Below are 23,780 nucleotides of genomic sequence, written 5' to 3' on the forward strand. Positions count from 1 at the left end.
GCTGCTACAGCCTGGAAGGTCAAATGATCAACCTAGAAAAAGCGGCAGCTGAGAAAGCTGTAAAATCTACAACTAATGCCCTAAGTAGTGTTGGAGATGAATCTGTGCTTGGGAATCTCTGACTCTACACGTCTATCCTGCTCACCTCTGCTTACTGGACTAAATGATATAACATCTAATTCTATCAAAGATCAGGACCTTAACATTTCTAGGAATGAGCGGGAAACATGGGAAACTTTTTTGGGGGAAAAACCTAAAGAGAAAGAGGCACATTATGAAGCAACAAGCTTTGTCCTCAGAATTCTGTTAAAACTATCGCACAATATTGCATGTCAGATACAAATCAACGCAGTGCTTCTGGCTGGTCTGGGAAAGGGTAATCCCAACAGCCAGTGGTTTGGTCCCATTGGCCCTTCAACGCTGGTTGCAAATGTGAAGGTACGTTCCAAAGATAATGGCCCCCGCCTACCTGACAATGTGCAATCAACGAAAGTGGAGATCTTACTGGGTAGTGACAATGATGGGGGTAATGAAGATGCCATTTAACAAAGAGAGGCAGGGGGAGGAAGAAAGAGATGGTCATTAATGAGGCAGTAGGGGACAGTGGGGAGGATGACGGTAGTGAAGTCCCTGAATAGTAAACGCTCATGGACGCGCACTAGGAAGAAAGCAGCCAGAAGAGCCAAGAGGGCGGCCTCTAAATCAGGAAACCTCACTAACTGGCGTTTAGGAGGAGGAAATACCCAAAATAGAAGAAGAAATCCTGGAACGCTCCATTGATAGCTCTAAATCATCTCTGAATGGTAGCGCAATATCCATCGAAACCTCTGTGTGTGTGAATCCAATTATGAACCTGAAGAGGGGCTAAGAGAAGTGGTGACTACTTCCAAGCCCATGAAACAAAATAAAGTGGATTTTGGTGGAGGAAAACAAGAGCGTTCTTCCACTCATATCATTGAACATCAGGGGCATTACTAAAGGAAGGAGGAAACCTATCAACCCAAGTAGACTGCTGGACATTTTTATGTAGAACCAAAAGATGTCCACACTTTTGTGGAACTCTCCCGTCCCCTGCACACCCATTCAATTGTAAAAACAACCAATACTAAATAAACTTTGAATAGTAGCTATTTAGAAAACAATGCATAGAAAACAACTTTAGAAACCGATTATGTCAAAAAATACTAATCAATTTAATGTTGCTAAAAATCACATGCTACTAATTTGCATTTCAATGCATCGAGTTATTAGCTTCTGTATTAATATAATTTCAAAATTTCATGCAGTACATACATTTTCACATTTTTGAGTCACACACGTTCCTCACTTTTGTGGAGAAATGCCTTATAACATATACTGTTTATAGAAAGTGTTGATGTATAGTACTCAACGCGTTTCGGGGTTGGTTGTATCCCCTTCAAGAGTTGTTTGCCCTCTTTTGTCCTTTTTCTCATTCACCTATAATATACAATACAACAATCCGGTCTTACTCTTAAGGTTAACTAATATCTGTCATGTTATCTTGAATCACTGGTTCTATAATAATCACCTGGATGTCCAATGCTTTATCTCCTTTCTGGATGTTCACTAAGATTGTAGTCTTTTCAATTTAGACCAAAAGGTTGTATGGATTCACAATTGGTATGCAACCTATAAAAACAATAAAAATGGGCTAATTGTAAAAAAGAGTATTATCCTGAATTCTAACTTAGGCTTTTTATTCAAAAAGGAAGAAATACATAATCATGCTTGTATACTATGTGCATCTACATTTACCTGTCGTTTCCTAACGTCGGGTGCTACTTCATAAGGTGGATGGTGTGGCCGTTATCTGCTTAGAATACCCCGTGATTGGTAGGCTTCTATGCTGGCTAAGTCCCAAAGTATCTGCAAAACACAGACACATGTGCTTTTGTTATATATTCTTGTGCTGTAACCTACAGGCAGTGACTTCTTTTTTAAATAACACTTATAAGTTCATTGTCACACCTGAGGATACACTATTGGTCAAACCATTCTTTTTAAGTTATCCGCAGTAGCTTCCTGATAATGGTATTTATATGTTTTTTAAACGTTTTTTATTGGTTATTCAAACAAACAATACAAACCAAACTTGCAGTGTATACAATGGCATTTCAATTATACATCATTCAATTGTGTTCACTGCTTCCCTTATCCCACCCCCCGTTACGAGCCTACTTCTATCAATGTTCTGCATCTTGTGATAGGGTATTCCTCTCCATGGGTTCCGATGGGTCTCGGATTGACCCAAATAGTTCTGCTATCAGTAATTTCCAGGCCATCAGGGTCTCAGTCTCTTCCTCCCCCTCAGCACTGCTAGCTTCTTGCCATACCATGGTTTCCGCCTCCGCCCATTTCTGCAGATCCTTCCACCATACCTCCAATCGTGGTTTGTGGCATGTCTTCCACCCCATAGGAATCCTCCTCTTCGCCAGCGCGTATGCCAGGTCCTTCAGTTTGCTTACATGCCTAGGTTTCCATAGCCTAGGGAACCCCCCCCTAACAGGCAAGCCCACACAGTATCCACCACAATCTTAATACCCTTTTCTGCTAGTTTATGTGCGACCTAACCCCAGAAGCGCTCAATAACCGGGCATGACCAAAACATATGCCGCATTCTCCTCATCACATTTAGGGCATGCCTGCTGTCCTGCATTTTTTAACTTGGCTATTCTCTGGGGTGTCAGATAAGCCCTATGTGTAATATACAGTTGCATCTGTTTAAGTCTTGCGTTCCTCGACACCTTCTTGTGATACCCTTGGACTCATCCCCACATCTCATCCTCCATCGGGGTTCCCGCTTCCCCCTCCCATTCTAGTCTTAATTACGCCACCTCCTTTCCCACTTTGGACATCATCATCTCATATGTTCTAGATATCTCATGTCCCCCCTCTGCTATGTCATATATTATGTCTATAGTAGCATATGGTTCCTCCTCTAGCACCAGTTCGGGCCACGTTCTCTTAATCCTTCGCACCAGTCTATGATACATGATATACTGGCCAGTGTGTAACCCGGTTTCTGCCCATAACTCCTCAAAATCTGTTATGGTTCCCCCCTTGCCAAATATCCCCCACTGTCGCTATACCAGCCGGCTCCCAGTGGTTTCTGATAATCATCCTTAACTGCTCTTCTCCGCCCGCCAGTGCAACCAGTGGTACCTGTGGGGAACACGGGAATGGAATCTCCATCAATTGACAGGCATCATCTTTGTGCGCCCTTCCATCTCTGCTTGGGGCACCCACATAATCTCCTTTAGATAATATGGGCCACAGTCCCGCCTGAACAACCTGGATTCAGAGGTGACCTCCTCCGAAAGCCATTTGGCCACATATTGCAGCTGACTTGCAACATAATAAACTTCATAATTAGGCAGCTTTATACCCCCTTTCTCATAGAAATTCTGTAGCTTCCAGAGGGCCACTCGGTTTCGTGTACCATGCCACAGGAAATCCCTGCACATGCTGTCCAATCTACTGAAGAGCTTCTTTGGTATCAGGTGCGGGATATTCCCGAACTAATGCAAGAGCCTAGGCAAGACCACCATCTTCAACATTGCCCCACGTCCCATCATTGCTAAAGGGAGGTTTACCCAGAACCGCATGCAATTCTCAATTTTCTTAATGGCTACCTCTGTGTTGCGCTTATGCTCTTCTTCCACCGTGTGGTATATCTCTATTCCTAGATAGCGAAATGTAGTCGTTGCCCATGGTACCTGTAACACCGGTAATTGTTTTAAGGGGATCCCTTTATATCCACCCAATGGGAACATGCTAGACTTCTGAGGGTTCAGCGCTATACCAGACATTCCCGCATATCTTCCCATTACTTCCAAAATATATTGGAGGTTTTCCTCTGGGTGTCGCAAGTACAATAGTATGTCATCTGCATATAAGGATATCAGGTCTCGTTCACCTCCCACAGGGATGCCTATCGTATCATATTGTTGCCTTAAGTAGATCGCTAGGGGTTCCAGGGCCAATATATAAAGCATAGGGGACCATGGGCAGCCCTGTCTGGTTCCCCTGCAGAGTTTCCACCTTTCTGATATTACTGCCCCTGTTTTAACTCTGGCGAGTGGTTCACTATATAACATTTGAGCCCACTGTAGATATCCTGGACCCATCCCACAGCCTGCAGGGACGCCAACAACCATGGCCATTTGACCGAGTCTAAGGCCTTAATTGCGTCCAGCGACACAATTGCCAATTCGCCCTCGCTTTCGTTTCCATATTCATTGACTCTATGGAGCCTAAGATTATTGGATATGTTCCTATTAGGGACATAGCCCATCTAGTACGGGTGTATTAATTTGCCTATGACTCTCCTTAATCTGTTTGCCAAAACGGCAGTCAGAATTTTACTGTCTTGATTTAACATTGACAGGGGTCTATAAGAACTACAGCTATGCCCTGGCTTATTGGGTTTGGGAAGCAGTATTATAATCGCTTCTATGAGTGACTCTGGCTGTCTGCCTAGCTCATATGCCTCATTCAACATATCTAACAGCAGGGGGAGCACCTCATCTTTACATATTTTGTAAAATTCACTTGGGAGTCCATCCGCCCCCGGGGTCTTGCTAGTTGGCAACTGTCTCACCACCTCTTCTAGCTCCTCTAAGGTAATCGGTGTGTCCAGCTCCTCTCTCTCTTCAGCACTGATTTGCGGCAATCCTATGTCCTCCAGTGTTTCTACTATCATTGCGTGATTATCCTCCCCGTCATCTCCATATAACAGCCCATAATAGTTTGCAAACTCCTGATTGACTCCCTCTTGGGTATCCACCACCCCTCCGTCTTCCCTTGTTATCGATCTGATCGGGGGTCCAGGGGTTTCACTCTTGTATAACCATGCCAGGAGCCTTCCTGGTTTATCTCCTCCCGCATGCTGCCTCTCTATGTACTTTTTGTAGTTACGGTTACGCAATCTTTCCCAGTGCTCTGCGCACTTTAATGGTATTTATAAGTTAATTGTCACATTGGAAGATAAGTAACTGGTCTAGCCATTCTTCGTGAAAAATGGTGGATGAAAAAAACGTTTTTGCAGACACTTATCCCTTGCGTGTCCATATCGTGATTATTCTATTAGTCTAATTTCAGAGAAAACGCTGGTTTTCTCATTATGTCAGTGTACTACCACGTTACAATTATTTAACAGCTTCTATAGCCCCTCTTACCTTACTTAAGTGAACGAGCTCCAAGAGTAGTTGCTGCGTGTGACGCTGCTCGTCATCAATCCTGCCAAAATGGCCACTATTTATCTTGTGACGTCATCACGTCGAAGCGTGATGACATCACAATGTTTGCAACGTCAGCGGATGATGTGAATACGACCATGTTGACGTGGGTAGAACGTTCTGGTGAATATGATTAGTAACAAGTACTACTGTTAAAATGGCAACACTAGTGGATATTATGTGCCTGATGGGTCCTAGTCTTTTAACAGATGATTTAATCACAAAATCCAAATAGTACATATTGCTGTAATAGCATGATTGATGAAATCACTATGAATTTGAGAGTACAAATGTAGAAAATTGCATTACGTTGTAAATCGGCTCTCTCTATGATAGTATACATGAGGTATGTATACTCAGGGAGAGTTATCCTGATTTTAAGTAGATGATTTGTATCTCTGATCTATTTAAGATCTGTAAGTTGGTCTGCTGTGGAGCAATTATTGACAAATCTAGTCATGTGGGGTCACTGACTCCTTTCTCCACTTGAATTGTCATATTGAAGTGTAAAAATATATTGTCATTGGACATCCATATGTTTATTAACTCATAAAAATAACATGCTCACATTCTCGAGTTCACTCAAATTGCACTCTTCTAAGTCAAATTGATGACCATTTTTTTCAAAAAGGCATGATCCAAGCTCTCACAGATGTCATTTTGTACAGAATAATCATCCTTAACTTGTTTACAGTTTATTGGTTGGATCTAGAGCTGATGTCCATTGAGCAAGGTTCTGTATTGGGTCTCACTGTTAGGAATCTTATACTGACTTATAGGAATGAAGCTAGACTGTACTCCTCGTTCATCCTATGGGGCGCTAAACTGTTAAATTTTTCTATCCAGAAGATTTCCCTCCGATTCATCCGCCTTGCATGATTCCCACCTCTTTGAGCTTTCTTTACAATTTCCAGGATAATCACCTTCAGTTGGGCAATGCTGTGTTTTTTTTAGGGCAAAGTGTCTGGCCACGGGTGAGTGTATGTTGTTAGTTCTTATGTTACTTTTGTGCTCATTCCAGCGTTCCTTGGCTTTCCTCTGGGTCTGTCCGACATAATAAATGCCACATGGGCAGCTTAAACCATAGATGATTGATTTTGTGTCGCATGTTGCGAAGTCATGAAGGGGAATTTTGTTTCCATTGGACGGATGTCTCACATAGTTGCCTTTTATTATATTGTTGCAGTTGCAGCAACTCAGGCATGCAAGAGTGCCTGATTTTTCCTTTGTAAGTGTGCATTGATTGTCAACTCGTAGTCTTTCTGCTTTAACCAGGCTGTCCCTGAAATTACGGCCCCTCTTATAAGCGATGATAGGTGGTTCAGGGAATAGTCTCTTCAATTGAGGATCTAGACCGATTATTCTCCACTTCTTTTTGATCATCCTCGTTATATGATGACTCTGTGCTGAATACCTCAGTGTATAAAGGAATGGGATTTCCTGTGATTTATTCTTTGGTGCAAGTAGATCTTTTCTTTCCAGATTCTGTGTTTTCTCCTCTGCCTTCTTGATGATGGATTCGGGGTAGCCTCTTTCCTTGTACCTTTCAGACATTAGTAAATTTACATTTCGAGGGTATCTGTAGATGAGACAATCCTTTTCAGTCGAAGAAATTGGCTGTAAGGTAAATAGTTATTTACGTGTTCTGGATGGTGGCTCCTAAAGTGTAGGGGATTGTTGACATCAGTAGGTTTGTGGTAAATGCTTGTGATGATTCCTTCTGGACCAATCTCTAATTCCACATCCAAAAAATTTAATTTAGGGGTTCCAACTTCCATCGTAAATTTTATTCTTCCATGGCCTGCATTATTGTATTGTAGGAATTCTTCCAGTTCTGTATGTCCTCCGCTCCATATGACAAAAACATCATCGATGTATCTTTTCAAGGTAATGATTTTATCACTGTATTTTGTGTGTGTTAGAATCCATTTAATCTCTAAATGGTACATGAATAGGTTGGCGTAGGCGGGGGCCATTGCTAACCCCATTGAAGTCCCAGACGGTTGCAAATAGTATTGTGTTTTGTATCTGAAATAATTATTCACAAGTATAATTTTGCTCAAGTCCAAGATGCACATTTTATTTGCTTCACATTCATTCTGTAGTAGAGACCATTCAAGCGCTTCCAAGCCGTCCTGATTTGGGATATACGTGTACAGGCTCTGTACGTCAAATGAGACTAATAAATCATCTCCATTGATGTTTGTTAAAGTGTGCAAATGGTTAAGGAAGTGTGTGGTATCCTTTAGATATGTAGATGTTGCTTGCACTACAGGTTGCAGTGCTTTGTCTACGTAAAATGCCAATGGGTTAAAGATACTATCCGTCCCTGCTACTATGGGTCTAAGTGGAGGGTTCATCAGATGTTTATGTATTTTGGGGTGATAGGGTGGTTGTTTGTCAGGAATTGTCTGGTTTTGTTGGAGATCCATCCTTAATCTTCTGCTTTCTTGAGTGTTGTTTCAATGATGTCTGAAATGTGTTGAACTGGATCCTGTTGGATTTTGATGTATGTATTCTAATCTGATAGAAGTTCCAAGATATTTTCCTCATAGTAAGTAGTGTCAATGATCACTATGGCGCCTCCTTTGTCTGCGGGTTTAAGGGTCAGGCTTCTGGCATCCGCTAGATTTTTGATAATTTCATTTTGTCGTCTCCTGGTGTTATAGTTTCTGGACCTGGTAAAGTGTACTCTATTCAGGTCCTTTGTCATCTGTCCCTCAAACATTTTAATGGCTATTTTGTTGACTTGAGGGTCAAACTGACTCTTGGGTTTAATTTCTAAGTATTGATGTGGTTCTTGTTTGGTGTTCATTCCCATTTGTGTGTCGAAAAAAACTTTTAGTCTCATTTTGCGTGCTAGTCTGTGTAGATTAATTTTCTTTTACAATAAATTGGAGTTCTGAGTGGATATGAACCATAAACCTAAATTCAATGGGCCTCATTACACGGATGGCGGTAAGGATTTACAGCTACCTGTAAAATACCGGTACCGGTAAATCCTTACCGCCTTACTACGAGGTCCCTTTGCGGGTTGGGGGATTTAACGCCTGCTTTTTGCAGGCGTTAAAAACCAACCCGCAAAGGGACCCAGGGAGCTAATTACGGTACCGCAATTTACGGTACCGTAATTAGCGCCTTCCCCATTCCCATTGAGCTCTATGGGGCAAAAATGGGAATGGGGAAGGGCAATGGTGGAAGGGGGAATTACCGCCCCGCCAACCTTGGAATGGGGCGGTAATTCCCCTTTCTGCCAAGGCAGTGCCGGTATTTTACCGGCATGAACCATGGCGCTAGTAGCGCCATGGTTCTCCGCCATCCGTGTAATGAGGCCCAATGTGTCAGTTTGATCTTTAGTTAGTCGTTTGGATGAAACTTGAGTGTGACTGAAAAATGTGAAAATGTATGTACTGTTGCCACTCTGGGGAACTCACAAAAAGGGGTAATGAGTTGGACTTTGAATGTGTGAGCAAACAGGCTAAGAAAGGTAAACCGAATAGCAACAAGTATAATCATAAAGTGACCAGAAAAGGTGTGCAGTATGAAAAGACTAACAGCAGTAACATGGGCGACCCTAATGTAAGATCACACTGGGAATGGCTCAGTTCCTTTCTCCAGCGGTAAAATGGGCGACCCTAATGTAAGATCACACTGGGAATGGCTCCGTTCCTTTCTCCAGCGGCAAAATGGGCGACCCTAATGTAAGATCACACTGGGAATGGCTCCGTTCCTGGGAATGGCTCCGTTCCTTTCTCCAGCGGTAACATGGGCGACCCTAATGTAAGATCACACTGGGAATGGCTCTGTTCCTTTTTCCAGCGGTAAAATGGGCGACCCTAATGTAAGATCACACTGGGAATGGCTCAGTTCCTTTCTCCCCCCAATGATTGCTAATAACCGAGTGGACACCAAAATCATTACACGGAACACGAGAGGCCATAAGCATCTCTTTAAGAAGGATGGATCCCTTAGCCTAATATCTATGGCGGATTTACACTCCTCCAGGAGACCTGGCTCATGGCAGCAGCATCATGTCTTGATGCTTCATCTTATGGTTGTGGTGCCAGTAGGGGGAGGAAAGGGAGACCGTATGGGGGTTTGGTCACTCTGGTGGCCAATGATATTCCCTCTAGAGACCCAAGCTAGCACCAGCGATGATAATGTTCTGGGTGTTGACATCCTGATTGGAGGGCAACACAAGGTGCTGATAATCAATGTCTATGATCCTCCGGGGGGGGGGGGGGGGGTTGGATTCCCTCTGGGCATTCAGGGCACAATCTTTGAGTTGATCACTAGCAGTCACCTTCATGACGATGACATGGATATTATAAATGCCAGGGACCTAAACTCAAAAATCATATATGACAATGGGAATGTTGCCATTGTGAGCAAGCTAAGGAATGGGAACAACAACCATAGGTGGAAAATGTTTTTTGAAGAAATTGAGCTAAAAATGGTGAATGGTACAGATATACCCATGGGGGCGACATGGCACAACGATCACTGTACCTCTACCCTGGACTACATGTTTGTTAACACTGCAACTCTAGATAAAGCCTTGGAACTGCAGGTTCACTTTAATGAGTTCAGCGATCATGCAACCCTCTGTTTTAGCTTTGGTAACGTAAATGTGTGATGACAGTTATGAACTTGCATGCAAGGTGCACAGTGGACCTTATAGCCAATATAGGCTCACCCGTCTAAATTTGCCACAATACATCGTGGCATATCCTAGTGTCATTACCTTTGCACATACTTACTGAGGAAATGCAATTCCTGAGTAGCTCTTGAAACAATGGTAAGGAAAGGCGTGCCTAAAGAAATGTGCCAGTGTCGTCTATGTGGAGGCGATGACATTGAATCACTTTAACATTTGATAATTGATTGTGGAAGTCTGGCCAAGTTGGGTTATAAGGTTTTAAAATCCTATAATAACATGTTTGATTTTAACAACATTGCTGATGTGTGGAGCAAGTTCATGCAGGTGATGATATTAATCTTATTTATTTTACTGTATCTTTTTATCTCCAAATTGTGGATAAGGGTCTCTTGGAGCAAACAGTATTGTGATTTTAATTGTGCAATTTTGTATACTTGGCTGTGAGTCGTAATTTATGTTGTATGTGTATATACAAAGCCTCTTGGCTGAAAGTAGATTAATAAAAACTAGAACTTAAAAATGTAACCAATGGCCAGTGATCATGGCTTGCAGCCCTGGCCAGTCCCCAAATCCATGGGGCATGGGCTTCGGCCGAGGCGCAATCTCCAATAAGCAAATCAGAGCAATAATTTGCGTTTGCCGAGGGCCAGGCCCACTACCCAGACGCCAAATGTAGATCACTAGTTTTTCTATTTACATTCTTACACGTTGGAAAAATAAAACACAAGACATATATTCCAGAAACACGCCTTCAGGTCCTTGCTAAGGCCCACCGCACAAGCAGATTTTTTTTCCCCATTCAAACCTATCACAATTTCGGAAAACCTTACCACATAGTCAGTTCCCTGGTAGCCATGCCCACTTTAACCCCATTGCTGGTCCCTTCGTGGTCATGGCCAGTAGCCAGATTGTCCCTCGTTCATCAAAGTTATACCACTATTTTTCAAAAAATAAAACACAGACATTTGCAAAACCACGCTTTCAGGTCCTTGCAAATCCATGCAGGTTTAATTTTTTTAAAGTGTCAAAATGTACGTACATAAAATAGTCATAACTTAGCCCCTACTTGACAAAATCCAATCAGACTTTGGACAAACATTCGAGGTTGGGTCTATAATCTTTCTGAAAACGTCCACATTCGTCAAATGGCAACAAAGTTATAAGCCATCTAGAAATGTGGAAACCCTCCCCCCTCTAATTTTGCCTAGGTCTACAATACTTTTGCAAACGTTTGTGCAGATTCGTCAAATGGCACCACATTTATAAGCCTTTAAAATTATTTGGGACCCCTCCCTTAATTTTGTTCCCTCTTGACAAAACAGCACCACACAGAACAATTCAGAGTCAGGTCTAGAATTAAATTTCATAATTTCATTGAGTGGCGCCAAAGTTATAAGCCATCCAAAAAACTTCTTTTCACCAACCCTGCAATGCAGAAATAGGCATACATGTCCTCAAACATCTCCGATGTTCGTGAACATCACAGGACAGCCCCAGATTCCGGACTGTTCAAGGACATCGGAGAACAGAAACGCCAGTTCTTTGGGCTTTTTAAGGCCATATCCCATTCCATCCTCATCACCCCTCACACCTCTCCCGAGATTGTTTCATTAGTTTGACAAGTGCAAAGTTGTGTTTAATATGTTTTCACCGCAGTGTTCGCAGACATAGGCCGCTGTCTGCAAATCCAACATGGCGGGCGTTTCCAAAAATCTGACGCACCTCACACTTTTCACCATCCAATCAGCGGGCACGTCCAATGTCCGCAGACCTCATGCCGCCCTCTGGGCCAAAGGCCTATCCGCAGACCGATCAGGGAAGCGAGTCCACGGACCGAACAAAGATGTCACTCAATTTTTTAGTTTTACCTATATTTTGGCAGTTTTAGAAAAAAACTACGGGACGGATTTACACCAAATTTACAAAAGGACGCAGGACCAAGCTGCCGCTCCTGCTATGAATTTGGTGAAAATCCCTCTAGCTGTTTGGGCTGTAGGCGTGAGCAACATTATTTTCCATTGTGTTTATGGGAAAAACAGACATTTTGGAACCCACCCTATACCTTTGTCCCCCCCTTAACGAAACCTCAAACTTCACAGAATCGATCTGATGGGGTCATATAGAGTTTTTGCAAAGTTTTGTGAGGATTCGTCCAGGGGGGCAAAGATATAAGCTGCCCAAAAAGTGCTCTTCCTATGGGTTGAGCAACTCAACCATAACTAAACGGCCGCTAACGCAGCCCGTGTAATGAAAATGTGTGTGCCTGTTTTAAATGTTCAGCATACTTCCGTACATGCTACAAACCTGAAATTTGAAATGCGAGTAGGTTCCATAGTGTAGGTAATGTAAAATGTATAAAATATATATCATTCAGGTTTTTGCCATAGAACGAAAAACTTCTGCAGATCATTTTTCCTAAACTTTCCACACTATCAGCATTCTAGCTGACTTTAGCGGCACTCACTTTTGAAGTCATGCGGGTGACGTAAAATGGGGCTTTTGTGGTAATGTGAGTGACAGGAAACAATGCACGTCTCTCCACTAGTGTCTGCAATGACCCTGTCTGTCACATTGTGGTTAATATCTCATGAAAATTACAGAAACTTGACTCTCCTGCGTAGTTGATGAATGTATGCCATCTCAACAGTACAAAGCTTACATGCTTCATTCAGCCCTACATGTACGGCACGTACGTTGAGGTCGCTGCTGCCTCGGCTGTAGATCGGGACACCAATAATGTTGCTGCGCAATCTCAATACTCCAACTCAAAGTAGCTTGAATCGATTTACGGGATTCATGCTTTTCTCATGGACAGCTTTATGTGACTTTCTCCAGAGTTAGAAACAAAGACTATTTGTTCAAAGTGCCTGCTACAGGTAACACTAGAAATATTGTCTAAAAAGAAGCTTTGGTTTAGTTCAGTAAATAAACTTCAAACTAGGAATGAAGTAGGAATTACTGTGCGAATCACTTGTACACCTACAGGAAGTGATGTTGACATCCAGTACAAAATGCCAGAAGGCCCTCTGGCAAAATGGTCGTCATATTGAAATGGTGTAAAGACTCTTTTTAAAAATCAGTCTAGGTTAAACCACAAATGCCTGTATGCAGGCATGTGGAGCTACATTTACTGAAAAGAAGTGGTTGTGACCAAAACAAACCCAAAAGTAAAACGGTATAAACAAACAACTAAATAAGCTAAAATAATGTCAAAACTACAGTAAACAAAACGTTGACAAAGTAAAGAAGGACTACAAAACAATTAGATAGCAAGACTTGTGAGAAACAGTATGAAGAAAAAACAAGAAACAAATAGCAGCAATAAGTAACCCAACTGCATAAAAAACGTAAAAGAGGGTGTTTGCAGGAGTCCTAAGCCGGGCAGTCCAGCATCCCCACCGCCAATGGCAAAGCCAAGTGGCCCATCACAAAGTCCTGTGAGAAACCTGAAGGTGTCTCACCCGCTAGTCCCCGGAGAACTATCACCCAGGTGGCCAGGACACGGCCATCGCTATTGGATCCAGTTCCCTGGGGTGGACCAGTGTGGGGGGGGAAATCACCTGGGCGAGGGGTCTTCGGGGAGTGGAATTGGTACACCGACGGGCGAGATACGGTGCCCCATTCCCTGTAACACCTTTTCCCCATCCTATCCTGAAGGATATTTAGAAGGTCTACCCGTCCCCCCCTTTTCTGACACGAACACTTTCTTACACTGTAACAGACAATGAACTAACACCAGAGCTGTTTACCTGACATGTACCAACACACGGGTCAGGCAATTGACAATAACTACTTCACTCACAATCTTCAATACTTCACAATCACTGGCTCCCTGTGGCTGCAAGGATCAAATTCAAGACCCTTTGCATTGTTCACAAGGCTTTCTGGAGCCTGGGACCTACCGACCTGCAATGCTGCCTACCTAAATATTGTCCCTCACAAGCCCTCCGCTCATCTACCTCCAACCTTCTGCGAGTGAGCTGGTTTTCCAAGCAGAGATTTGGAGGGAGAACCTTATCCTCAGCAGTTGCCTCCCTCTGGAACAACTACCCTGCCACCCTATGTCTTGAGCTGGATCTCCTTAAATTCCGGAAACTCCTCAAGACTTTCTTCTTCTTCTCTTCCTTCTCTCTCTCTCTCTACCCTGCTAACCTAGTTCTCTGTTTTTTCCCTCTCTCCCTGCTCTTCCTTATAGCATGCTGACTGGCTGCCGGGAGTCTCACTGGTCCCTGGCACCCCCGCCAGTCCTCCCTCGCACTTGCCGAGACCCTACACCCCACCCACACTCAATGCACTTGAGACATTAACCCAAGAGAGTGGCTCTTTCTGCACTTACCCCAATCTCAACTGACCGGGTGCACTTGATCCTCCCCCGCCCTGTGACCATCTGTGCACTTGCTCGTTCCTTACGCACCTCGCCTGAAGATCACATGTCTGTTCTCCCTTGTCTTCACCCCTTAATTGCACTGTAAAATCTGCAGAATCGCCGTCAAGCCTATTTGCTGTATCCCAAACTGCTAAATGTATTTTGTACGCACTTACTCTGTCCGTGCAGGCTATTATCGTCTCCGAATTTCAAGGGCTCTGAGAGACTGTTTTCCCCCCCATGTTCCCACCCCCCTTGAGAGCTTTAAAAACCCTTGCCTGTGTATAGGCGCTATATAAATAAACAACACCATACCATGATAAGAGCATATCCTAGACTACTTAGGATTTACTTTGTACTCAAGATTCACAAAGCATTTGATACTATACCAGAGGGTCGGCCCATTGTAAGAGGGATAGGTTGGCTAACAGAAAAGTACTCAAGATACATCATATCTAAGGAAGTTAACAAGTTGCTTGCATACTTAAGAGATACCTTTCTATTATACCTATTACCTTTCTGTCCTACTCGTAAACGTTCTCAACCTTTTGCTCTATCCCCACCTGCGTTCCATGCGTCTTCTTCATGGCTGCGAAAGGCGTTGGCTCAAGACTAAATCCACGCCTGATTGTTTCTCTTATTTCTATTATCATTGTCTTTATGATGACTGTTTACTTACTGCTAAGCGTCTTTATTTTTCTGATCTTTTACAAACTCAGTCTACTCACCCTAGGCATCTTTTTCAAACTCTTGTACGTCTTCTCTCTCCTACTATTGATTATTCTGCTAATTCTACTCTGCCTCCGATTTTGCTCACTTCTTCTCCTCAAAAATTCTGGCTCTTCGTCAGGACATTGAAGCATCTAAGTCACCCCAAGAACCCTCTCCCTCTCCAGTTCCTAGTCCTTCTGTCTCTATTACTCACTTTGCTCCTGTTCCTAACTCTGATGTTTTTGTTTTGCTAGCTAAAGCTCACCCTACTGCTTCCCCTCCTGACCCGTTAAGGTTCATCCTATTCTTGTACCCTATCTTGTCTCCTTTTTCCAATATCTGTCTTTCCACCTCCACTTTTCCTTTTATCATTTAAGCACGCAACTATTATTCCTATTTTGAAGAAAGCCACTGCTGATCCACTTTCGTCCTATTTCCCTACTTCCTTATTTTTCTAACCTTCTGCAATGGCTTGTTTATTCTCAGATTCCCACGTTTGTTTCTAATTCTTCCCCAATTTCAATCTGGGTTCCGTCCCTTTCAATCTACAGAAACTGCTCTTCTCTCGGTGCTGAACTCTCTTCTTTCTGTACGATACTCTAAGCACTCATCCTTTTTCATTCTTCTTGATCCATCGGCTGCTTTCGACACTGTTAATCACTCCTTACTTTTGGCTTCACTTTCATCTTTTGGTCTTTCAGGTTCGGTCCTGTCTTGGTTTCACTCATCTCTCTAATAGAAAGTTTTTGTTCACTTGGGCGGGAAAGTCCTCTGAGTCATTCTCGCTTGCCCACGTTTTAGTCCTTTTTTATTTTCTCTCTATACTTCCAATCTTGCGGCTGTTATTCCTTAGGTCTATCTCGCCATTTCTATGCGGAAGACACCCAATTATTTCTTTCCTTCTCCTCTTTCTATCCTGAAATTCATCACAATCGTTCTGCTTGCTTGGTTGCAATCAAACCTTGGATGTCCTCCCATTATCTCACTCGTAATGCCAGCAATACCGAGGTGTTTCTTTTTCCTATCAAATCTCATTAACTTCCCGTTCCTGTCATTCATCTCTATAATATTTGCAAGGCTCATCCATTTCTTACCTTTCAAGAATCTAAACTTCTAATTTCTTCTTTAATTTTCTCCTGACTTTTTTACTGTTCATCTGCCCTGCTTGTGCTCCCAAACTTAAATCAGTGTTCAATTCTTCTATTCGTCTTCTGTGTCTTCTCTTGGCGCAGGACTCTATAACCTCTTCTCTTGTACAACTTTGTTGGCTACCTTGGTTGGCTACCCTTTCATTCTCAAATAAAATAACATTTTTTTGGTCTTGTTTTTAAATCTCTGTATGGTCTTGCTCCTAGCTATCTTACTGCTCTAATGTCTTTCTATATCTCATCACGTTCTCTTCGCTCTTCTTCTCAATTCCCACTTTTGGCTCCTCGTCCCCCCTGTTCACAGTCTCGGTTTCGTTCCTTTGAACTCCTTGCTCCTCTTCACTGGAACGCTCTTCCACTTTCTCTTTGCTTTATCTGTGTCTATTCTCCATTCCGTGGTTCCCTGAAATCTTACCTACTTCAACATTCTTGAGTTATTCCTTTCTGGATGTTATTGTTTATACATTTATATTGTACTGTTCCGTATACTATGTACAGCACTTTGGTTTAAGGCGCTTAATAAAATACAAATATACGATGCATTTATTACAACTGCTGGAATGTTTTGCATGGACGGAAGACGATTGCCTTGTCACATTAGATGTGAAAACTTTATATTACTTCTATTGAACATGTTTTGGCACTCAAGACCCTAGATCATATCTATGCTAGTAGATCTGCTTAGTACCTTTTACATATTACCATGTTAAAGGAACTACTGGAATTTACCTGACAGAACAATACTTTTCTATTTGATAATGGTAAAGGGGCCGGCGCCGTTAACCCTGTACCGCCTCATTACGATGTCTCCTCTCGGGACCCGCTCTGGACGTCCGGTCAGACCAGACGTACTTTGCGGGTCCCGCAAGGGGACCAGCATGCTAACAACGGGCCCGTCATTAACGGGCCCGTTTTAGCATGCTCCCCATTTCCATTGAGCCCCGTGGGGGCTCAATGGGGATGGTCCGGGTTCCCTGAATGGGGAAATACCGGGCCCGCCTAAGTCGGACTGGCCCGGTATTTCCCCACTCAGGGACCACGGACCCAGACCAGAGTTTGGAGGCAGCCATGCCCTCATTAAGGGCATGGCTACCTCCAAACTCGTAATGAGGCCCAAAGATTCACTATTATTGTGACATTGCAATTATAACATGAAATTATTTTTGTGTCCGGTGAGTTTTGGGCTTCATTAGCGTTAGAAGTGATAACTCTGTAACGTAATGATGTCACGTGCAGCGTGACATCACAATGCTAATTATATTAAATAAATAAGGTGGGATGTAAAATGACGGCCGTTTGTGACGCGAATCGCAGCAAGTGGCTCAGTTTGGAGAAGAGAGTTCTTACAGACTCTCTTTAATTGTAACTAACATCTCTTTTGTAACACTAAGATGTGTTCCGGTGGCTGAAAATTGTCTCGGCCGGCTTTTCTTGATCTTTAGATTTGGTTCAGTGGTCGACTACTTCTTCAGCTGCTAGGATCTGAACTTTATACAGGAACCTAGCCAATGAACAGGCGTGCAACATTCAAACCTGAGGGAGTGGCGGTCCTTTCAGAACAGCCAACCTCCCAGTTGCAACTGGTCCAAAGAAGGCAGGTTGGAAGACAAAGGGATGCAGAGTTTTGGACTCCTCCCTTGCATCCTGACTTCTCAGACAGTCTGGAGCCTGGGCGGGCTTGCCCAAGGTCTCCTGCCGAAGACAAAAGGCACACAAAGGCATTTCCCACCCCAGAGGGTAGGGGAAGGACCTGGAAAGGACAAGCAAATGAAAAATTGCGGAAAAAGAAGACAGGGGCCATTTTGGAAAAATGCCCACCAAAGGTTGCCTTACCGTAGTTGTGAAAACATCCTGCGAATAAGTTGCACAGAATCGGTAGTAAAGGTTCTCTGCCACCAGCCATTTAGGTTGAGCTTGTCACTGTAACAGAAAAGTCACAGGAATAGTGAGAACAGGGATACACTGTATCTCTCCCAGCACTCCACATAAGGTGAGGTGTGCTGGTCTCACAAAATATAATGTAGAGGATATAAATATCCTTTCTACTCTTGGGAACAGTTGTTCACACAAGGTAATACAGAGACAATAGAAAAGGGACTCCAAAGGACAACCCAGCAGCACTGCACAGAAAGTGTTGTGTGCTGCAACAATTAAATACATAATCCACCGGGTTGAGAATCACAAGGAAGATTCAAGATGACAATACAAATTTAAAAAGTACCTCTTTGTTAATTGCCTTTTTTTCAGCACACAATAGTTTCAAAAGTCACACACAGTTCAGCAAGCCACATTTCCCCTCGAACATGTTTCATAGTGCAGCAGCTGCCCACTGAACAGCTTGCTTTATGAAACACAAACAATAACCAATAGGGAACATATTAGCAGAGAAGTCTCGTCAACATACCTGGATGTTTATTTGTATTTTCTTTATACAGCTGAACTGGGCCTGTCACAGGACCCTATTCAAGGATTACCTCGGCCATCACTGATGTTTCACAGGTGCATTGTTTCTGTTAGAAATGACAATGTTCAATAGGTTTAATAAAGCAGCCACCTAGTGAGGCCTTAATGTAGAACCATTTGAAGCACAATTGCTCTCACGTTTGGTGAAATAACACGTATTGTACATACTGCTAGCTCCAGCATACAGTGATGAAGCCCGCACTGCAGACTATACTGCACCAAACCCTCAGCCCACTACCACTCTCCTCAACATTACCAATCCTAACACGGACACTCCACTCAGCTGAACCGGTCTTCACTGTACTCAGTCTAGGAACAAAACCCTCCCACTCAGCCTGTAACATCTAGTAAATTATTATTCCACCCCCTCAGTCACCTCCACGCCCCAGAGACCCATCCTGCTTTCCTCCACACAATCTCCTGACCACCTGCTTTCAATAGCCAATCCTCATTCCTGAAATGCCACACCTCAGAGCCCCTTCCTGTACCCTCGGAAGGGTTTCTGTGAGTCCTCAGAGTCTGTACCTTTGCATCTTAGAGCTCCTAAACTTTAGAGCCCCCGATCCTCAAGATCAATCCTCCCTGCCCAGATCCCCTCCTGGACCCGACAGAGAGGCTTCATTCATCTCCTCTTATAGCACCCATCCCCCGTCAGAACTCCAATCACCCTCCTGTGGCTGCAGAAAGCCTCTTCATACAGCCTCAGTTTTACCCAGTCCAGGGTATCTAAGTGCACATTTTAATTTCCCCATTATGACATATGCCAGTAAGTCCAAGCATACTAAGATTTTCCAGAAAAGGCAGCAGACGCCCCTCTCTGGTTTTTTCCCCACTTTGACAGTCCGCAGCCATCGCTTTTTGCTCACTGTACCTTCCACAGATGGGAAGTACCCATTTGCATATCAGTCTTTGTCCCGCCCACTTGGGCAGTCCAGCACCGAAATGCTCAGGTAATTCCCTTCTGAACAAGAGTACCAACAGCAACCCCATACACGTGTTTCAGCCTTGTTGGTCCACAGTGAGGTGGAGCTGTGCCTCGCTAAGCACAGTGAGTAGGGGGTCCAGGTCTGGATTCCCCCAGGTAACTCAGGGTGACGACTCCCAAGTTCCTTGCAAAACATTTTGAAAAATCCAAGCATACTAAGGGTTTGTTTAAGCGTCAGGACTGAATGCTGGGGACCATCATGACACTCCCGTTAGGCCACAGGCCTCCAAACCCTTCTCGTCAGTTTTCAGAGCCACCATCCACCTTTTTTCAGATAAATCCCAGGAGCCTGTTCAGGACGATAATCTCCCTCAAAGAATCCATTCACCTTTAAAGCCCCCTCTGACACCACTGAAAGCCCCCCTTCCCCATTGTTACCATTCATTCTCTGTCCCTTTAGAGTAGCCATGATCTACAGACACCTCTCAAATTACCCACATTTGGTGTGAGTCACCCTCTGTGGGCATATTGTCACACTCCCAACGCACCACTGTGTTCCAGAGATTTCAACAGGCTCATCCACACATGGGACACTTTCACCAACATTTAAAAAAATGTAATGTTCCCATTGAGGTCAATGTAGTCACACGCCACACGCCCCTAAGCACAACTGATTTCACAAGCACTGGAGATAGGTTGAGAGTTTTGAAAACTCCCAAGTATGACACAAATACATTACTACACACCACATTCCTTTGGGCAGATGAAGACACGCTACTTTTCTTTTTCATTCATTAATTGGAAGCCATAAAAATGCAGTAAGGCATTATACAAATATAAAATAAATGTAGTTTTGCTTTTCCAAACATAGAACCAGGAATGCAAGTGCCAGAAAGCAAAGAAAAAATGCAGGAATGGATGAACAAATCCTAAATGATGCAGAGTATTTTGCCACATAGGAACCACCCCCATAGGACAGTTCTCCAGATCAGCCAAACATCTCCAGTGCCAGCCTAACTGCAAGGCTCCTGGAAACGCCCAAACATGATCCCAGGGTGACCACCTGCCTTAGGGCCCCTCACCCACCCCAGAGAGAAAACTTGACTGCATAGCTTTGCCTCCTGAGGTGGACAACCGTCCATTTTTCGCGAGACTGTCCCAAAATGACAGCTTGGGATCCCGCGCCCCCCCCACCCCCAGGGGCACCATAAGTCCTGCCTGAGAGGTGTTGTGCAGGACACAAACTCAAAGCAAAACCTTAATAAATGTTTATATCAACTAAACGTGGGAACATATGTATCTACTTGTTCACCTCCTGGTTTCTCCATTTAACCAAAATATGTGATCCTAAGCAAGTCATTGAATCACACTATGTCTTATCTGGAGCATCTGTGAGTTATTCAGTTCACAGCTCATGTTAATATCATGCAAGTATACAGAGCTGGCCTTAGAGGTGGGCTGCCCGGGTCACCCAGCTATTGGCTCTTGGGAGCTGAGCGCATTTAACAACAATAGGGAGTTGATCAGTGCCTATTGAACAGTTTGCATCCCCACCCGCCTCAGGCATGACCAGGGGCGCACTTGAGGGGAGGGGGAGCACCACATTTTTATTTTCCCGCCCAGGGCACTGCAGCCGCTACGGCCAGCCTTGCTAGTATATAGCAAAAGCAATGACTAGAAAATGGCCTCCTCCGGGACCCCCGCCTTGGAGGCTCAGACACAGGGAGAGCCCAGGATAGCACGGCCTCCCCCTGGGACCCGCGCCCTGGAGGCTCAGCCACAGGGAGAGCCCAGGATAGCATGTCTCTCCTCTGGGACCCACGCCCTGGAGGCTCAGCCACAGGGAGAGCCCAGGATAGCATGGACTCCCCCTGGGACCCGTGCCCTGGAGGCTTAGACCCAAGTTAGCATGGCCTCCCCCTGGGACCCGCCCCTGGAGGCTCAGCCCCAGAGAGAGCATGGCCTCCCCCTGGGACCCGCGCCCTGGAGGCTCAGCCCCAGGGAGAGCCCGGGATAGCATGGCCTCCCCCTGGGACCCGCGCCCTGGAGGCTCAGCCCCAGAGAGAGCCCGGGATAGCATGGCCTCCCCCTGGGACCCGCGCCCTGGAGGCTCAGCCCCAGGGAGAGTCCAAGACAGCATGGCCTCCCCCTGGGATCCGCTTCCTGGAGGCTCAGCTCAAGGGAGAGCCCAGGATAGCATGGCCTCCCCCCTGGAACCCGCGCCCCAGAGGCTCAGCCCCAGGTAGAGACCAGGATTGCATGCCCTCCCCCTGGGACCCACGCCCTGGAAGCTCAGCCCCAGGATAGCATGGCCTCCCCCTGGGACCCGCGCCCCGGACGCTCAGCCCCAGGGAAAGCCCAGGGTAGCATGGCCCTCCCCCTGGGACCTGCCCCTGGAGGCTCAGCCCCAGCGAGAGCCCAGGGTGGCATGGCCTCCCCCTGGGACACGCCCATGGAGGCTCAGCCCCAGAGAAAGCCCAGGATTGCATGCCCTCCCCCTGGGACCCGCGCCCTGGAAGCTCAGCCCCAGGACAGCATGGCCTCCCCCTGGGACCCGTGCCCCGGAGGCTCAGCCCCAGGGAGAGCCCAGGACATGATGGCCTCCCCCTGGAACCCGTGCCCTGGAGGCTGAGCCCCAGGGAGAGCCAGGGATAGTATGGCCTCCCCCTGGGACCCGCCCCTGGAGGCTCAGCCCCAGGGAGAGCCCAGGGTGGCATGACCTCCTCCTGGGACACGCCCATGGAGGCTCAGCCCCAGAGAAAGCCCAGGATTGCATGCCCTCCCCCTGGGACCCGCGTCCTGGAAGCTGAGCCCCAGGATAGCATGGCCTCCCCTGGGACCCGCGCCCTGGAGGCTCAGTCCCAGGGAGAGCCCAGGACAGCATGGCCTCCCCCTGGGACCCGTGCCCTGGAGGCTCAGCCCCAGGGAGAGCCCAGGACAGCATGGCCTCCCCCTGGGACCCGTGCCCTGGAGGCTCAGCCCCAGGGAGAGCCCAGGACAGCATGGCCTCCGCCTGGGACCCGTGCCCCGGAGGCTCAGCCCCAGGAGAGCCCAGGACAGCATGGCCTCCGCCTGGGACGGGTCCCGGAGGCTCAGCCCCAGGGAGAGCCCAGGACAGCATGGCCTCCCCCTGGGACCCGCACCCCGGAAGCTCAGCCACAGGGAGAGCCCAGGACAGCATGGCCTCCCACTGGGACCCGCGCCCTGGAGGCTCAGCCCCAGGGAGAGCCCAGGACAGCATGGTCTCCCCCTGGGACCCGCACCCTGGAGGCTCAGCCCCAGGGAGAACCCAGGATAGCATGGCCTCCCCCTGTGACCCAAGCCCTGGAGGCTCAGCCCCAGGGAGAGCCAGGGATAGCATGGCCTCCCCCTGGGAAACGCGGCCCAGAGGCTCAGCCCCAGGGAGAGCCAGGGATAGCATGGCCTCCCCCTGGGACACGCGCCCCAGAGGCTCGGCCCCAGGGAGAGCCCAGGACAGCATGGCCTCCCCCTGAGACCCGCGCCCTGGAGGCTCAGCCCCAGGGAGAGCCCAGGACAGCGTGGTCTCCCCCTGGGACCCGCACCCTGGAGGCTCAGCCCCAGGGAGAGCCCAGGACAGCATGGCCTCCCCCCCTGGGACCCGCGCCCTGGAGGCTCAGCCCCAGGGAGAGCCCAGGACAGCATGGCCTCCCCCTGGGACGGGTCCCGGAGGCTCAGCCCCAGGGAGAGCCCAGGACAGCATGGCCTCCCCCTGGGACGGGTCCTGGAGGCTCAGCCCCAGGGAGAGCCCAGGACAGCGTGGCCTCCCCCTGGGACCCGCACCCTGGAGGCTCAGCCCCAGGGAGAGCCCAGGACAGCGTGGCCTCCCCCTGGGACCCGCACCCTGGAGGCTCAGCCCCAGGGAGAGCCCAGGACAGCATGGCCTCCCCCTGGGACCCGCACCCGGAAGCTCAGCCACAGGGAGAGCCCAGGACAGCATGGCCTCCCCCTGGGACCTACTCCTAAAGGCTCAGCCACAGGCAGGTCTCCCCACCAGACTACATTCGTCTGCCTTAAACATATAAAAAAACAAAACATTGCACATTTACCGTCCTCGAAAGCAGAGGGCACAAGAGTGGCCAATTTGGAGGAAGAACTTTTTCCTACAGAGCATGCGCAGATCATCGCTTCCGGCCCCATACCTGTGAAGTGGCTTTGCTAAGAGCATGCGCAGATCATCGCTTCCGGCCCCATACCTGTGAAGTGGCTTTCCTACAGAGCATGCGTAGAT

General features: G+C 46.4%; 1 protein-coding gene and 1 long non-coding RNA gene across 2 annotated transcripts in view; both read right to left on the minus strand.

The window, feature by feature from the left end:
- The window catches only part of LOC138452729 (uncharacterized), a 381,209-nt gene that overhangs the window by 57,262 nt on the left and 300,167 nt on the right, over window positions 1-23,780 (minus strand).
- Window positions 1,170-23,687, minus strand: LOC138452939 (uncharacterized). The gene is made up of 6 exons (XR_011260327.1): window positions 23,599-23,687; window positions 18,548-18,653; window positions 17,977-18,063; window positions 1,777-1,887; window positions 1,550-1,650; window positions 1,170-1,458 (listed from the first exon to the last, which is right to left on the minus strand). It is a non-coding gene; the product is annotated as an uncharacterized lncRNA (long non-coding RNA).

This window comes from Ambystoma mexicanum, chromosome 4p (genome assembly GCF_040938575.1).
Source record: "Ambystoma mexicanum isolate Mex_15411 chromosome 4p, UKY_AmexF1_1, whole genome shotgun sequence".
In the NCBI taxonomy this organism is placed as follows: Eukaryota; Metazoa; Chordata; class Amphibia; order Caudata; family Ambystomatidae; genus Ambystoma; species Ambystoma mexicanum.